Source organism: Hipposideros armiger, unplaced genomic scaffold (genome assembly GCF_001890085.2).
Source record: "Hipposideros armiger isolate ML-2016 unplaced genomic scaffold, ASM189008v1 scaffold_123, whole genome shotgun sequence".
Classification (NCBI taxonomy): domain Eukaryota; kingdom Metazoa; phylum Chordata; class Mammalia; order Chiroptera; family Hipposideridae; genus Hipposideros; species Hipposideros armiger.
This window is the reverse complement of record NW_017731473.1, coordinates 3,532,285-3,546,861: the sequence shown is the minus strand read 5'-3', so window position 1 is coordinate 3,546,861 and position 14,577 is coordinate 3,532,285. Positions and strand designations below refer to the sequence as shown.

Sequence of the window (14,577 nt, the reverse complement as noted above, 5' to 3'; positions counted from 1 at the left end):
ACAGACTTCATGTTTCAGTGGTGACTGTGATAGCAGAGGTGGGAGTAATCTCTTCAAACGCAACCTCCATCATGCTACCCTCCTTTCCTGGGGCTCCTCCAGAGGCCCCCCTCTTATGGGAAGGACAAAATGCCTGGCCTTCCCCCCTTCAAAGCCTCTCTACTCTGACTCCGGCTTGGTCCGTTGAGTCCCAGAGCTGATGGCCCAATGCCCTCCTGCGCGGGTGGACCTTGTCCGTCCCATCCGTCCTCTGTGTCTTTGCATGGGCAGCTCCCCTTGTCTGCTGCCTCATCCCAGGTGCTCTGTGCTCACCCCCACTTCCTCCAAGCCTCAGCTCTTACGTTTGCCTTCTGCTTACCCTGACTAACTCTACTACTTCCAGGAGCTACTGTAAAACACCATCCCGCCCTAGAACCAGGGGTTTCCCCACCTGTCTAGGGCTGAGGAGCACGTGAGAGAGTTGGGAATAAAAGAAACCCAACTCTGAAAATTCCTAGTTTGTGATTTTAAGGAAGTCACGCCCCCATCCAAATCTCATTTCCTCATCCGTGAATCCCGTAAATCGTGGATGTGGCTGGCCATCTCCCCGAGTTCCAGGCCAAGTTTCACCTTTCCTTGATCTGTTATTTCTGTGGGAAGGCCTTATCAAACTTGGGGAAACTTGTCCCACCCCCACCCCAACCCACCCATATCGACATTTCTCTTCCCACCAAGGTCTCAAGGAAGCAATTTTCCCTGCCAAGAACCTTCTGGATTTGCCTTCCAAACTGCCTCACCTCAGTGATTCTGAGAGGCAGAATCTCAGGAAGAACGGGGCGCTGCTCAGAGAGGAGGGCTGGGTGTGAAGAAGGAGGCTGGCTCACTGTCTAGATGCGGCAGGCATATCAGGAATCTCACCACCTGTTCATCCGTCTATGCACCTGAGACCGTGCTAAGGTCCAGCTGCCTGCTGCTTGAAAAAGTTAAAAATTGAGAGACACGGTTGGGGGAAAGAAAAAGCAGGTTTATTCAGAATGCAGGCATTCTGGGAGGATGGCGGACTCCTGTCCAAAGGCCATCTCCCCGTTCCTAGACCGATCAGAAGGTTTTATAGGTGCACAAGAAGAGCACAGGAAAGGGGGAGTCGGTCAGGCAGGTCTGAGGGCTGACATCCGCTCCTGGGGTCTGGTCTGTTTTAAGATAATGTTATCTCCGGACTCTGGACTGACCCATCTAGGCCTGGGGCTTTATGTGTATTCAGGTGTGTGGGTGCCTGAGGATTAAGAAATTGCCCTTTTCAGGTTAGGATTCTGTTGATTACATGGATTAATGAGATATGGGTAGCCTTCAGAAAGGGAATAAAACAGAGTTCTTCAGTTAATCAGTGAGGGGAGAAACAAAGAGGAAAATAGCTGAATATCAGGGCAGATTAACTGCAAACTAGCTAGGTTTAATTATATTACTGATTTATCGAATTTCACCCTTACCCACCCATTTCTTCATTTGGTCAATACATGTACATTGTATGTCTCTTGTGTGCCAGGTATGTGCTGCGGATATAATGTGACAAGACAGATGTGGCCACTGACTTTTGGGGCATGTTGCTAAACAAAAAGCTATATCCAAACAGTTAAGATAACTGCCATGAAGGGGACACACAGGGACCCTGACTTAATAACATTTCATCTAGGACTTGAGTCAGGTGTAAAAATTAAAGAAGATTTGTCTTTTCCTATGTGTTGGCAGGAGTTTCTTGTATATTCTAGATATCAATCCTTTGTCAGTTATTTAGGTTGCAAATATTTTCTCCCAGTCTCCGATTTGTCTATTAATTTGTTGCAATATCTTTCCTGTGTGTTTTGCATTTTAATGTAGTCAAAATGTATCCATATTTTTCTGTATCAGTGCTGTGTGTGTACGCGCATGCATGTGTATGCGCGTGCGTGCGTGCGTGTGTTTACATAAACACTTAGCTATTCTGGAGCTTCATGGTATGTCTTCTTTTTTTAAGATTTTTATTAGAATATAGCTAATACAATATTATATCAGTTTCAGTTTCAGGGGTACACCATAGTCATTCAACATTTATAAACCTAAAGAAGTGATCACCATAAGTCCAGCTACTATCTGACACTGTGCCACGCTGTCACAATATCATTGGCTATATTCCTTATGCTGTACACGGTCCGTCTTGACGTCTGGTTGAGCAAGTGCCCAATTCTCCCCTCCCTCCTTTCTCAAAACTGTCTTCATTAAATTGGTCCTTTGCTCTTCCACAGGCGTTTTAGGAGTAGCTCATCAAGCTTCACAAAGACTCTGTTGGGTTTTGTTTTGAATGTGTAGGTTGGTTTGGAGAGAATTGGTGTCTTTATGACGGAGCTTCCCAGCGCTCACGTGCACGCGCCCGCGGGTCTCTCCCCTCCATCGCAAGGCTTTTGGACATGGCTCTGCTTGAGTCACTCTCTCCCAACACTTCACCTAGTGAAGTCCTCCTTCTTCCCATCTCAGGGTCCTCTGCACCCTGTATGTCTCCCTCAGAGCCCTGATCCATTGTCCTGAAATCATTCATTAGGTGGCTCTTGGTTTAATGTCTGGGATGCAGACTCCTCCATGCTGTCTTGCTTGTTTTGCCTCCCTGTCCTTAGCTTGAAGAACGGGGCAGGGTCCCAGTAAATATTTGTTAAATGAATGGAGGCGGTAGAAGGGGGAAGGTCTGGCCCCGTGGCACGTTGGCTATACCTAGACAGATGGTCAACAGGTACTTCGCTCGCCTGTGCCTTGGCTTTCTTTCCAGGAAAGCGGGGAGGCAATTAGGGTGTGCTGAGGATTAAGCGGGCTCAGGTACGGGTGAAGCTAAGGGAACAAAGCCTGCCTAGCGGTCAGAGCTACTGACCCGCCCTCCCTCTTCATGCATCTTCAGCCTCACAGTCTTGTGATGCTCCCTGCAGCCTCCAAATTCCTTTCGCCAACTGCTATCTCTTTCTGATTTTACTCCTCCCCCAAACTAGTTATTTTTTCCCCATTTTGCATATGAGACCAATGAGACTCTGAGGAGAATGACTCATTTAAGACCCGAAACCTTTCACCCCTGATCCCAATCCCAAAGTACATAATCTTTAAGGTGTTTTCTAGCTCAGACATTCCCTCAGTAGAATAGCTAGATTTTGAGAACTACATGGCTCCTCTCAAAACAAAAAAAACCTTCCAGACCCACAGTGTTGACTTAAATTATTTTTATTTTATTGTTGTTGAAATAGGTATAAGTCTAAAGTTAATCATGAAGCCCTCACACTCATAGCTCTATAAACCAACCATAAAATTCAAACAAATCTAATGCAAACACAACCAGAAAAACAATAAAATCCAAATTAATGTGCCCGATCTTTGGTTGTTGAAATCAAGCCCCTGACATCAGGTTTAACAGGAGCAGAGAAATGTTTTTACATGTTTTGTTTCCTCCAGCACGTCAACCTAAGAAACGTCCAAACCTGTAGAGAAGTTTTATGAGTTTATTTGAGCCAAACTGACGACAATTGCCGGGAAACAAAATCTCAACGGACTGAGAAAATGCACTGGAGAATGGCAGTTTTGCAGCTTATTTTATACATTAGAATAAAAGGAAGAGACAAAGAGGGTTACATGAAATCCATTGGTGGTAGATTAAGGGAGTGGGAGAAAGCTACTAAGACACAGGGATTGAGGGCGGCCGGTTGGCTCAGGTGGTTAGAGCATAGGCTCATAACACCAAAGTTGCTGGTTCGATTCCCATGTGGGCTGTGGAGGTGCGTCCTCCACAACTAGATTGAAACAACTACTTGACTTGGAGCTGATGGGTCCTGGAAAAACACACTGTTCCCTAATTAAAAAAAATTTTTTTTTGAATTAAAAAAAAACGACAAGGGGGTTGTAATGGTGGCACTAAATCTTCTATTTTGAGACTTGGATCTCTAGTATAATTTGATTTAACAAGTGTAATTGGAAGCAGGGAATTTCTGGGATTGGATAAAAAGTAAAACGGAGAAACACATACTTTTGCATTCGTGGATACAGGGTAGTTAATAATTAATGCAGACAGATGCTTTTCGGGCAACAAGATAACAGTGAGGGGTTCTGTGGTATCTGTCTGGTGTGTGGGTGTGTCCTGAAGAGTTCTGGAAAAGGAGATTACTCTAACATTTCAAAGATATGTTGTCTTAGATGAAAAACACACAACAGATAAGCTCACTTAAGGTAAAGACTGACTTTTGTCAAAGAAGTTACAGGCCTAGGATGTGACTACCTGCCATAACCTGCTTTTTACAATAGTTATGAATTTTTGACTTCAGATCATTTGATGTGGTTACTTTTGGTCTCTGAGTTTGTAAGGTCTGCCATGCTGGCCCTTCCCTGAGCTTGTCAGGTTTCGTATGTGGCCCCTTTTTGGTCCACAGTCATCCTACTTGATTTTGAAAATGATGAGCCATCACTTGAGTTACTGTCAGAGTTAGTCATTGTTTCCTTAAAAAAAACACAAAAAAAACCAAAAAAAAAAAAAAACCAAACGCAGGCCGGCTGAGTGGCTCAGTTGGTTAAGAGTTAGCTTAAGAGCGCGAACTCTGAGCAACAGGGCCGCCGGTTCGATTCCCACGTGGGCCAGTGATGCTGCACCCGAGCTGAGTTGCAGCAAAACTGCCAACAGGTGACAGGATGGCTCAGCTGGTGAGAACACGTGCTCCTAACAACAAGACTGCCTGTTCGATGGTGGGCTATGCCCACCCATAACTAAGACTGAACTCGCCACCTTGAGCTGAGCGTCTGTCCAGATGGTTCAGTGGATAGAGCCCTGCGCTCTTAACAACAAGGCTGCTGGTTTGACTCCCGCATGGAATGATGGCTACGCCCACCTGCAACTAAGATTGAACACAGCACCTTGAGCTTAGAGGCCACGATCTGCTGACGGGCAGCCAGATGGCGACTGGCGCCCTCCACAACGAAGATTGAAGAACAACAACTTGGCTGGTCCCCTTCCCCAACACCCCAATTTAACAAAAAATAAAAAAACTCGTTTATATTCCAGTTTGATGTGCCGAGCAATCTAAACAATGCGTTCTCAAATGCAGTAATTAAAAATGGGAAATAGTACACATGGTAGAACATCACTCATTGTATATATACTGTGATACTCACTAATGAACCATTACAAGTGTGTTCACCAAAGACAATAATGTCACAATTTATGACTTAGCAAAGGACCCATTGTGCTGATTGCTACAGAGCTCCTCATTCCTGAAGCACTCTGCGGCTGATGATTGATTCTCTCACCACTTGACTGCACTGGACCCATCAGGGAACTTCATTCTCCCAAGCACCAGCCAAGACAACACCTGGGCTGCCTGCAGCCTCTGTGCATCCTTCAAGTATTCAGTCCGGCCTCTGTTCTTTTCTCGTTAGCACGAAACAATTAAAATTATACATCAGGCCCATGCTCCGTGCCACTTTCATGGAGCTGTCATTTGTTACAGTTCCAATGTAGCAAAATATTTAAGAAGCTAATCTCCTAATCTCTGAAATTGATGTTCAACGGCAAATGATCCTGGCAAATGGAGCTTTTGAATTTCCACTGGTAAAATAGATGGTCCTGAGCCCAAGGCTGGGAGGGAGATGACTGTTGTCTACAAGGTAAGTGAGTGAGGGCAGCCGGATGGGCCTCGGTCAACTCACCAGAAGTGAATCGCTGTCATACTGGCGCAGAAGCACAAGCTCTGAAGTGGATTTTTTTATTGTCGTTGTTCCCTCGTAAACAATTCTAGTGGAGAACCCCAGGCGATGTGGAGAGTCCCGTTTGAGAACCTCTGGGCTCAAAGATCACTACGTCTGGGAACAAGCACGGGCAGGACTCCGCACTAGGTGTTCAAGGATCAGCCTCTCACTTCCGGAGCTCAGGACTTGGGGGAACCTGGCAAGCCCGGCTCGAGCCCGCCGGCCTGTCTCTGTCTACATCTGCTCGCTTCCTTCCCCAGGAAACAAACGATGGCTCGGACCTCCCGGGCGCTCCACCTCCCCAGTGTGAGGCGGTGCGCCCGGGCGCTGAGGCCCCTCCCGGCAGTGCGGGGTGACAGACCCTACTCCACCCTCTGACTCCGCGTCCCCCTCCCCCACCCCACCACGTGCAGGCCCGAGATGGCAAAGAGGCCCAGCCACCGTCACCAGGGGTTTTCTTTTCTGTTCTTTTTTTGCTGGTTTCAGGCTTTTTTCTGCTTGAGCGAAATGAAACAAACACCCGCTCGGCCTCGGGGCCGCTAGACACGCACGCACCCGCACCCGCGCCGGGGCGCGGCCGGCCTCCCAGCTGTCCTTGTCCGGGGCGGGACCCGCTGTGCATAAACAGCGGCGGGCGCTGCGGAGCTGGGAGCGCGCCGCCTGCTGCTGAGCGCTCGCCGCTCGCTCGCAACCCCTGCCCGCCGCGCTCTGCCCGCTGCCCCGGTGGAGCGCCCGGCAGCCGGCCGGAGCGCAGGCGGCACCCCCCGCCCGGCTCAGGCAGAGGCGGTGCGACTGCTGTTCCGACAGCCGAGGGCGCCGCCGAGGCCGGGAGCCGAGGCGCAGTCCAGCCTTGAGTGAGCCCAGCGTCTGCGGATCAGGTGGGTCCCGCGGGGCACCGCCCGAACCCTCTCAGCCCCCCACCCCAGCCCCCAATCCGCGAGCCGGGCCGGGCCTAGGGGCTGCGGGCTGAGGCGGCAGGGGGACAAGGGCGGGCCACCGCTCTGGCCCTGCCCGGTTTCTGCCCTGCCTGTTGTCCCTGCTTTTGTTCTCGTTTCTGACTCCCACATCGAACTCCATCCCTATCCCCATCCCGTCCCTGTCGCTGCCTCTGCCCAGCCTTCCCGACTCGGGTCGGAGGGGCTGCGGACCGAGGTCCCCGCACCGGGTCCGCAGGGTGTGGGCGCGAGAGGGGGAGGCTCAGGGGGCTCCGTGAGGACCACCGAGGAAGTCTGGAAGCGGTGAAGGGTCCGACCCCGTTTGTGGGGCAGGAAAAGAAGCATTGCTCTCGCCCGGGACGAGAAGGGAAGAGGATGCCTCTGGGAAGGGGTGCCTGGGCGGGCGGAGTGAGGGGCGCATGAGCTCCTGAGCGCAGGGGGACTGGAGGAGGGGTCAGAGAGCTCGCAGAGCCGAGGACCAAGCCAGAAACCTGGCATGCGGAAAGTTTAGGACTTTGTAACTTTGGCAGCAAAAGGGCCTGCTGCATTGGGGGTGATAGGAGGTGAAAGGGTCCCCTCAGCTCCTCAAACCACCCGGTTCCCACCCGAGAGGGACACCACCCCGCGTTTGAATATGGCAGAAAACAGCGAAACAGAACGATTGCACAAACTCTTGAAAGGCGTCCAAGAGAGTAAAAAAAAAAAAAAAAGTCAGCACGCGGGGAGAGAAAGTGAGCGGCTTGAGATCCCCCAATCTTCCCGCAGGCGAGGACGAGGAGAACCGCTCCGAGAGTGTCCGCGCCGCTCTTTCGCCCCAGGATGGGACCTGACCCTGGGGGCCGCTTTTGTGGCTTCGCTTGTTTTTTGCCCTCGTCTGTCTCCTGAGCAGGCCTCGTTGCTTCTTCATTCACCTGGAAATAGGTGTGTCTCAGGAGGCAGGAGATGCAGGGAGCGGGTGGGAGTTGCGGGTAAGCCCTGCCTTGCCTCCTGTTTAGGTGGGAGAAGCTTTCCCAGAGAGAGCCCGAGTGTCCAAAACTAGATAAAAGGGATCCCGCTCTGAGTAAGGAAATTGCAAGGGTGGAGGGGCTCCTGTGTGTGTTTGGCTTGGGGAGGAGGGTAACAGGATATGGTTATTCTGTTGTACTTCTGTGCTTCTTTGGCTATACTTAGCACTTTCTACCTTGTTTGGAGTTATCTCTGGGTGTGCTTTGCCTCCCCTACTAGATGGGGGGGCAGGTGCAGATCCCAGTCATTGTTACAAGTAACAGGTGCTCAATGACTGAATAAGGCAGAGCAGAAAGAGTGAAAGAGTCCCTAGGGTTTAACCTGGGCCAGGAGGTTTCCAACTGCTGCTAGGATCCTGGCTCAAGGGCCAACATGGTGGGGGAGGGGAGCCCAGGGGGCAGGGTCTGACCCCTCCCGTTTTTCATGCAGAACCAGCTCACTTCTGCCTTGATCTCTTTTATATACTGGGAAACCCCAGAGGATGTTTTTGATATCAAATTCCTCAGATCCAGCCTGGAGAGACTGAGTCAAGAGGTGTGCAAAGGGGTGTGGGCAAGATCCCCCAGAAGCCAGACCTTACCAGGAAAGCTGTTTCCTAGGCGATAGGCCAGGGGCACCTTTCCCTGGCGGGGTGGCTCTACGCAGTCATTTCTCCAGCTCTTAACACCAGCTCACTTCGACCCTAACTCCTCAAGTCTCAGCTTTTCCAGGCCTTTAGGGGGACCTTCTCATGTGAGTTGGTTTCACAGCCTGAGGTCAACATGAATTAGGTTTCCCAGGAGCTAGCAGCACACTGCCCCTTTCTTAGGCCAGCCCAACAGGGTAGGATAGCTGTGAACCCATTTCACAGCTGAGGAAATTAAGATTCAGAGAGGTCAAGTAACTTGGCTCATGGGCGATCAGTTCTTAAATTGCAGCTAGGTTTGAATGCAGCTTTGTGTGGCTGTAAGGTGTGTGCTCAGTCCATTGGATCATCTCTCATGATGGCTAGAAAATGGCTAATGGACAGATGTCATCAAGATGGTGACAAGTTACAGGAAGAATGGCTGAAAGGGAGGCAGCATTAATTGGAGGAGGGACTGTACACTTATAGGTGCATTCACAGTATAAATATAATTTTACTGGCAATGAATGTGTTTTCTGCCTTGTGTTTGATTTTTAGTGTTTATTTTACAGATACTTTAAAAACCTTTTATTTTTCTAATTTTAAAGTATAATTTATGTACAATAAAATCCACAAATCATAAGTGTTCGGCTCAACAAGTTTTGACAGATGTTTACACCTGTGTAACCACCACCCAAAATAAGATATAAAATTTGCATCATCCTAGAAAGTTCCCATTTCCAAATAATTTTCCTTCTGCCCTTCTAGGCAGCCATGTTCTGATTTTATCACCAATGATTAATTTTGCCTGCTCTTGGACTTCACATAAATGGGACCATATTGTATGTCTCTTTGATGCCTGGCTCATTTCATTGGGCATAGTGTTTGATGATGATTATATTATTATTATTATTATTATTATTATTAGGCATTGGGCATAGTGTTTGATTATTATATTATTATTATTTTAGCTGTAGAGGGTGCAGTGTCACTGGCCCATGTAGGATTGAACCCTCTGCCCTGCTGCTCAGAGCTCGCACTCCCAAGCCAACTCTTAACCAATGCGCCACTCCGCCGGCCTTGGGCTGTTATTTCTTATAGAATTATTTGTGGACATTTGTTTTCAAGTAGGGATGAAATTGCTGGGTCACAGGGCATATACCATTTTACATTCCCACCTCAGTGTAAGAGACTTGTGATTATTCCACATCCTTGACAAGATTTGATGTTGCCAGTCTTTGGTTTTAGCCATTTTAGTGCCTGGGTAGTAAGTGGTATATTATTATACCTTCTGTTTTATGATGGAATTTTAAGAGTTGTTGGAGAAGACAATACAAGCAGGGTCCAGAATATGAACTAAGACGGGGGTGGAGAGGCCACCGTGACCCGGAAAGGAAGGAACCAAATGGTGGTTGAAATTGTGACCTTGGGAATAGGAATTTCTGGCTCAGGAGAGCTATCTTATGTATCACCTGAGATTTAAAGACCTACTTGTACTCTGTAAACTAGGCAAGTTCATCCAGGCTCTTGGCTTTACACGCTACCTCTATAACAATCATCTTTATCTCCTGTTCAGATCTGTGTTTTGGGCCCCAAACTCAAATGTTTAGCTGCCTCTGGGCGTCTCTCGGGTGTCTCAAAGGCACTACAAACTTAAGTCTGCAACAGAATTCATTATCTCATGTTGGCTCTCGGTCATGGGTCACTGGATACATGATGGTACTGCTAGCTGAGAGAATATGTAAAGAGGAATGTTCAGGGCGGAGAAGAAAATGAATTTAGTTCCACGTTAAATGGTGCGGAGCAGTCTAGGCAGATAAGGTCTGAAATATACTGAGAGCAGTTTGGGTGGCATGGAGGGCAGACGAGCTAGATTGCTGATAGGTGACAGAAAGGAGGAGAGACGGTGAGAAGAATCAACGCTTTCAAGAAGTCTGTTTGAGAAGATCAGGAGAAAGAATGAGCTGTAACTGTAGGAAGAGAGTGGGAAGCAAAGCATCTTAGGATGGAGAAGACAAGTGAGATACAGGCTTAGGGAAAGGATACAGTGCAGGGGAGGAAAGGGATGGCCGATAGGGCAAGGTGCTAGAGGGGCAGGAGGGAGTGGGGAGGGTTGGCTTTGAAAGAAAGAAGGATGGATGTCTCCACCTCTGAGACTGGGTGTGAGCGAATGAAGATGAGAAAGCTCATCAACGACAAAATTCTGTGCGGATTTTCTGTATGCACAACTCCTAATCATGACGTGTGAGGTTCATTGGCTCCCTTCTTATTTCATATATATAGTGTGTATCCGTTGGCTTTTGCTGCAGCTATGCTGTATAACAAACAGCCCCTGCCCCCAGTCTTAACTTATGACCACAAAGGTTTCTTCATCGTTCACATTATGTGACTGCGGTAGGGCAGTTGCAGCTGCTCAGCCTCTGTGGCTGTGCTCCAGGTGCCAGCCAGACAGATCTGCTCCAGTCTAGTAATGCTTTCTCATTCTAGTACCCAGGCTGAAGGAGCTGCTTCTACCTGGTACATGTTATTTTTGTCAGAAGCTGCTTCTATCTGACACATGTTATTTTTGTGGTGAGAGCTGGAGGAAGAGAGATGACGTGATGCCCCTTGAAGCCTCTACTTTAAATTGGCACACTGTCCACTTTTACCCACATTCCACTGGTCAAAGCCAATCATTTGACAAATCCCAGATCAGTGGGGCAGAAATGTATGCTCTGCTTATTGATAAGGAATGAGACTTGGGAACAATCATCCAGTCGACCACATGTATTTGTTAATAACTCCCTGATACAGGTCCCCACTTATCTCTCCAAACTAATCCCCACAACACAGCCTAGTCTTTGGTACAATTGTTCTCTTTTCCTCAAGCATGACAATGCCCTTTTAAATTTCTGTATCATTGCATATAGGGTCCCTCTGCCTGGGAGTCATCCCCCCACCCCCATCAAATTTAGGACCTAGCTCAGTCAGCCCTACCACTTCGCCAGCTCTCCATAGGCCTTTCACTTCCATTCCCGCTGCCTCATGTGAGTTGAGATACACTCCTCTCCAGCCCGGACCCCTGCTCTATGCCCTCCCTCTTCTGTATCCCAGTGTTGTGTCCCCCGGCACCTCTTGTCACCACAGCCTAAGTCTTCTTTCCAGACACCAAACTGATTGTGTTTTTCAGTCTTTCCGAGGCTCCCCCCTGACCTCAGGATGAAGCATATATTCCTTTAGGTGACGTCCAAGGTCTTGCGTGAGCTGCTCCTTGAACTTCTCCTCACCCTGGTCACCACACCCCTTAGAACTTCTGCTCCACCCTCAAGGCACTACAGCAATTCATGAAACCCGCTCCTGGTGCTATGCCTCTGGGCTTTTCCCCATGCTTGGAAAGCCCTCCCCACCTTCTCCCCAAAACCACCTGTAGACTCCTACTCAACTTTCAAGACCCAGATTGGCGCGAGAAGCCGATCTCTTCATCATGCTTCCCACGAAGGAGGCACTTCCCTCCTCCCTCAGCTCCTTGGGCACCCTGCCGGACCCGGCCCCAGTTACATTTTATGCCATCACTTCTTCCCTCCTCGACTGTGAGCTGGTGGAGCCAGAGGACACGCTGCTCGGGACCACAGCGCTTTACTTGACTCACACTGGTGGGTTAAGTGTGGCCTCTGGAGGCCCACTGCCTGAGTTTGCACCCTTAATAGCTGCTGACAGGACACCTCCCCTGTACCTAGGCTGAGAGGGCTGCTGACAAGAGCTTTACCTTCCCTCTTGAGAGCGGGAGGCCAGGTGGGTTAGTGTGGAAAGTCCCAGAGTGATGTAGCTTTGATCCAGGGACTGAAAGCAAAGGGGTCATCATTTAGTATACTTAATCCAGAATTATTTCTAAAAGCTTTTCAGTTCTGAAAAAAGGAAATAAAAATATGTCATCTAAATCTCTAGCCACAGAGCTGATCTGTTCAGCTTTTCCAAACCCTGGGTAGAGGCCCCAGAGCTCAGCGGCATGACACTGGACCCAGCTGGGGGATTTGCCCAGACTCAGGCTGCTTTGGTCGTTATGCTAATTTTTTGTTGCCAGGTAGTCTCATAAAGGAGAGGTGGCGATGGCATCAGGGTGGACATCTGAGGCGTGGTGCTCACGTTTTTGAGCACCCAGGAAACCCCATGCAAGCATTCACAGGGGAGTTGGGTGGTGGGTCTGTGCTTCCTGTGGCACCTCTCTGAAGCCACGTGTCTTGGCAGATGTGAATGACAGGGAAAAGCGTGGAGCTGCCACTTGGGCCAGGTCTTGACTGGGAGGCAGAGTGATCTAAGATGGAGGAGGAGAACCCGTAGACATGTCTGGGAAGTCAGAGGAAGACAGTGTTTGTAGGAGGAGGTGGTCGGGAGGGTTGAATGGTGTGGAGAGGTTGGGTAGAGAGAATGGGCTGTTGGAGGGACCAGCTGGCTATGGGTTGACAGCAAGACCCTGAGAGACACAAAAAAATAATTATAGAATTATCATTATTAGTGTTCTCTACACGAGTCAACAGTTTGAACAAGAGGTCATAGATCCATCTCGTTTGAGCCTCACAAAAGCCCTGTGAGGTCTGCAAATTAGGTATGATTCCCCATTTTACATGTGGGGAAACTGAGGCTTAGAGTTTTAAGTTGGCTAGTGAGAGCCCCGTTCTGACTCCAAACGTAGTGTGGCTTGGAGACTTGGGTGGGGTGCTGGGGCATGAAGGTGGAGGGGTGCTGGGGGCGGCTATGGAGAAGTTGCTGGGGTGCAGATCCATGCCTAGCCCAGGAGAGGACCCCTGCCTGGTGTGCTGCTCAGACAGAAGTCAGCCAGAAAGAGTGAAAAGCAGCAGCTGGAAGAGGCTGCGGAGAGAAAGGGCAGGTCTTGTGGTTAGTTCTTAATAGAAGTGTTTGATTCCATCCTGGTCTGGGTGCCCTCGTCTTCAGGGCCTGGACTTGGCCCCGTGTGTAGGGGCGGAACACCGAGAAGGGCTCTGGGCTGAAAGGGAGCTGGTCTCGGCCCGCCAGTGCTGGTGCCGCCAGCGGTGGGACCTGTCGGAGCCTCAGTTTCCCTATCAGCAAAATGGCACGAGGCCGTGATCTAGCAAACTTCTCTCTGAGCAACGCCTGCTGTTAAACAAATCCAATCCCATAGGGAATGAACATTAAAACTACAGACCTACAAGGGAGAAGCCGCTGTTATGCCCAAAGACATCCTCCCAGAGACTCCTGTATGAATCAGATATTCCTTCAACGTTCACTGAGCCACTGAATTCACTCACACTTATTAACACGTCCAGGATTTATTGAGCACCTGCTGTATGCTATGCTAGATACCTGAGGTATAGCAATGCACAGAGACACAATCCCTGCCCATGCGGCAGCTAGGATTTAGTTTGGGAGACAGTCAGCCATTACACAACCAATTGTACAGCGAGAGCCGTGAAGGACAGGTGCTGGATGGGTGTGGGCCTGAGGCAGTCATGGAGGGCTGCCCTGAGGAAGTGACCTCTCAACAAAGCCCTGTAGGCGTTAGAGGATGAAGGGGGAAGTTCCAGGCAGAAAGAAGAGGCTGTGAAAACCTATCATTCTGACATTCCCGTCTGTTCCAGAATCCAGGCGGCCCTGGTGGCTGGAGGGATGCAGAGGAGGGAACAAAGCTAGGGTCATGGGCCAGCGGCCCAGAGGGGTGACACGGGCTGGCAGCGTCTGTGTGCAGAATCGCAGCTGCTCTCTTCCTCCCTCAGGGAAACAGTGAGTCCTCAAGTGGCCTGCCAGCTGTCCCTGAGAGGAACTTGCCTGGCACCTGTGGGAAAAGCCAGGGCACCTTTCAAAGTCAGGGGCAGGTTTGCTTTAAGGGGGATATGCTCCCTGAGGGCAGGGACTGGGTCTGGGTTTGCTCTTGGTTGACTACATCTGTGGTTGCCTATAGATTGGTATTTTGTATAGCAAATTCTATTTTCACATGTTAGCCAGAGCTGCGCAAAGGGAAGGGGAAGTAATATTCCTGTGTACAAATTTAACTGAGTGCTTAGAAAGTCATTCCCTGGCATGAAAATGCTCGGTAAACATTTGGGGTTGGTATGTTGAGTGGTATTTCACTTGAGAAACCGTGAAAAGAGAGACACCATGGTTCATTTATTTGTTTGTTTCTTTTTGATAAGTCCTACTGTAAGTACCCTGAGGAGGTAAAAATGTTAAAGGAACCCCACAGAGAATCTTTTTATAAATGTGTATGGTCACTTCTGAATTCCTCTAGGTTTTCACATGCTGGGTTTCCGGTCAGAAATCCTGGCTGCTAGCAACAGACGGAGGTTCTACTGTATAATAGTT

At 49.3% G+C, this 14,577-nt stretch overlaps 1 protein-coding gene across 2 annotated transcripts in view; it reads left to right on the top strand.

Moving 5' to 3' along the window:
* Positions 1-5,565: 5,565 nt before the first annotated feature.
* GGTA1 (glycoprotein alpha-galactosyltransferase 1 (inactive)) overlaps positions 5,566-14,577 on the top strand; it is a 58,877-nt gene continuing 49,865 nt past the window's right edge. Inside the window, exon 1 of one of the 2 annotated variants that reach the window (XM_019648255.1) lies at positions 5,566-6,596. The gene's annotated coding sequence lies outside the window, so the exon portion shown is untranslated. Of the gene's footprint in view, positions 6,597-7,433; positions 7,575-14,577 lie in introns of those variants that run through there. The other variant, XM_019648256.1, reaches the window with a different exon arrangement.